At 18.4% G+C, this 3,640-nt stretch overlaps 1 protein-coding gene across 2 annotated transcripts in view; it reads right to left on the bottom strand.

Moving 5' to 3' along the window:
• LOC117168340 (zinc finger protein 23-like) overlaps positions 1-3,640 on the bottom strand; it is a 35,922-nt gene that overhangs the window by 12,458 nt on the left and 19,824 nt on the right. The window lies entirely within an intron of this gene.

Raw genomic sequence — 3,640 nt, forward strand, 5'->3', positions numbered from 1 at the left:
TCTTTTTGGTTTAAAATTATTCTTCTTGTTTAAAAATTCATTTTTTTACAATTCAACTGTTTAAAATTTTTGTAGCTAAAAATTTATTTTAAGCTTAAATTTTTTTTTATTTAGAAATCCTTTTTTTTTTGCTTAAAATTATTCTTCTTATTTAAAGATTCACCTTTTTAGATAACATTTTTTTTTCGATCATTTAACTGTTTCAAATTTTTGTTTTAAAAAATTAATTTTCAACAAAAAAAGTTTTTTTTTTTAAATTTGAAAATTCAACTTTTTGGTAAAATATTCTTCTTCTTAATTGAAAAATTATCTTTTTGGTTAAAAATCCATTTTTGAGGTTGAAAATTTAACTGCGTTGTTAAAAAGAAATTTTGGTGTTAAAAATTAATTTTCAGCTAAAAATTGTATTTTTTTTTATTTAGAAATTTTTCTTTATGGTTTAAAATTATTCTTCTTGTTTAAAAATTCATATTTTTGAATAAAATTTATTTTGCTGATAATTCAAATGTTAACAATTTTTGTTGTTCAAAATTAATTCTCAGCTAAAAAATTATTATTATTTCTGAAAATTGTTCTTTTTGGATTAAAATTATTCTTCTTGTTTAAAGATTTATATTTTTTGTTGAAAATTATTATTTTATTTTTTGGATAAAACTGTTTTATTGTTGATAGTTCAACTCTTTCAAATTTTTGTAGTTAAAAATTAATATTCAACTACAAAATGTTGTTTTTTTTATTTAAAAATTCTTCTTCTTCGTTTAAAATTATTCTTCTTGTTTAAAAATTCATCTGTTTTTTTTTTTACAATTCAATTATTCCAAATTTTTGTAGTTAAAAATTAATTTTTAGCTAAAGAATGTTGTTGTTTTTTTCTTTCCAAATTCTTCGTTTTTGATTAAAATTCTTCTTGTTTAAAAATTCCTCTTTTTTTTTTGTTAAATTCAACTGTTTCAAATTTTTGTATCAGAAAATTAATTTTCAGCTAAAAAATGTTTGTCTTTTTTTATTTAGAAATTTTTCTTTTGGGTTTAAAATTATTCTTCTTGCTTAAAAATTAATTTTTGTTGTTGATAATTCAACTGCTTCAAATTTTTGGAGTTAAAAATTAATTTTCAGCTAAAAAATGTATTTCTTTTTTTATTTGAAAATGCTTCTTTTTGTTAGAAAATTCTTCTTCTGGTTTAAAAATTCATTCTTTTTTTTTTTATAATTCATCTGTTTTGATAAAAATGAGTTTTTGTTCAAAATTAATTAAATAAAAATTTAATTATAATATTCTAGAATTTCCAGCTAAAAAACGTATTTTTTTTTTAGTTGAAAAATCATCTTTACAAAACTATTCTTCTGGTTTAAAAATTCATCTGTTCGGTTGAAAATTAATTTTTTTACAAGTTAACTGTTTTGGTGAAAACTAGTTGTATTCTTTGATTCGGAATTAAATAAATAAAACTTTAAATATTCGTTTTTTGGTTGAAAATTTATATTTTTTGTTGAAAAAAAAAAACACTTTTAGTTGAAAAATAATTTCTTTGGCTGAAAATGTAACTTTTTTTAATTCGTTTTTTTTCAAATAGAAAACTGTTCTTGTTTGAAAATTAATATATTTTGATTAAAAATCCATTTCTGAGATTTAATTCAGCTTTTCAGTTCAAAATTGATTTTTTTCTTTTTTTCTTCACCGAAAATTGAAATTATAAAACAAAAATTGTTATATTTTAAAGATTCATAATTTTTTAACATTTAGGTTACACTAGCGTTTTACATCGAAAATTGGTATTTTCAAAGAAAAAATCTTATAATTCGAATACTATTTAGAATCTTTTAAAAATTTTGCTCTATGTTAGTGTTTTTCTTTGAAAATTCGTATTTTTTTACTTCTTTAACATTAGATTTAAAAAAAGAAGATTTATTACAATTTTTTAATATTTTCAGATTATATTAACATTTTTAATATGAAACTAGTTATTTTAAATAGAAAGCATTAGGTTTAGAAGAATAATTACAATTTTATATTATGCTATCTAATTTTTTGAATTTTTAGTATTTTAATAAAAAAATGATTGTATTTAAAAGAATATTTACAATTTTCCAACAAATTTATTTATATTATATTTATAATGATAAAAAACTCATTTTGTACATTATCAAATTTAAACTTTGAAAATTAAATTGTAGAACAATGGTGAAAATTGAAAATTCCATTTTGAACTATTGAAAATTAAAGAAAAAAGTCAATTTTGTTTTTTCTATGAATCTGAAGAGAATGTTTTTATTCTTTTGCATCCTTACATAATTCTTGAAAAGCTTTTAAATTTTTTCTTCGAAATCTGCAAAAATCCACATCTTGTTTTAAATCAGGTTAATACGTAAAAACTTCATTTAAATTGTATAAAATCATTTCAAATTTTAAATGGTTTCCGACTTTCTAAATATATTTTCAACTTACTCGATTTTTTCCTAGGAATTGAAGATATTCAATATTTATCATAAATCAAAATTCAACAATTTTACTTGTAAATTAAATTTTTCCAAATAGAACAATTAAAATTGTAACATTCAAAGTTTAGTGTTTTGATCAGTTTTGAATATTTGATTTAAAATTACTCATTTTACATGGACAATAAAATATTTCAAAATATCAAGCAATTGTTAATTTTCTTAATTAAAAAATTTCAAATTTTAGACTCAAAAAATATATTTTTATTTTAATAAAAACCTTCAATTATGAATATATTATTTTAAAGTTATTTTAAAATTGAAAATCGTTTAAAGTTTAAATCAAGCGTTTACATTTGTTTATCGTTCAATTTTTAACATTAAAATCTGGAAATTCTTGAATTTTTAGATTTAAGTTTAATAACAAAAATAATAAGTTATTAATTAAATAATTCAGTAAAATATAAAGTAAATTATTCAATGATTCACCCCAAATTTATAGTTCAATGTTGAAAGTAATTATAATTTATATTTGTTTGATCAACTAAAAATGTTTTTTATCCAAAATCTTCGATTTTAAACGCTTCTAATTTTGAATTTTTGAATTTTTGAAAACTGCATTTTTAAAACCTAAAATCCAAAATAGAAAAAAAGGATAATTCTTTTGAAGCTTTTCACAATTCTGAAGAAGCTTATAAATTTTTTATTTGAAATCTGCAAAAATCTACATTTTATTTCAAATTAGGCTGCCATTATTTACACCGAAATTTCAATTAAAATAATTGAAATATTTTTTTAAATTTTGGTAAAATCTTTGAAATCATTGAAATCTTAGTAAAATATTTTGAAATATCTGTGAAATCTTTGAATTCTTTGTCAAATCTTCTAAACAAAATTGAAATCGTTTAAAATCTTTTAAAATTTTTGAAATCTTTAAAATCTGGTGTACTATACCTTTTTTGAAACATTCAAATTTGAAATATTTATGAATTTTGTATGAAATCTTTCAAGTCTTTCTGAAATATTTTGTATTCAATTGCAATCATTAAACGAATTAAAATCTTTATAAAAAATTTCTAAGACCATTTTTAGAAAATTCTGCTAGTAACAAAAAAATTCCTTAAAATATTTCACATTATTTTTTGATATTTTTAGAAATGTTTTAAAATCTTTGAAATTAATTTTTTAACATGACTTTTTTGTA

This window comes from Belonocnema kinseyi, chromosome 1 (assembly GCF_010883055.1).
Source record: "Belonocnema kinseyi isolate 2016_QV_RU_SX_M_011 chromosome 1, B_treatae_v1, whole genome shotgun sequence".
Classification (NCBI taxonomy): domain Eukaryota; kingdom Metazoa; phylum Arthropoda; class Insecta; order Hymenoptera; family Cynipidae; genus Belonocnema; species Belonocnema kinseyi.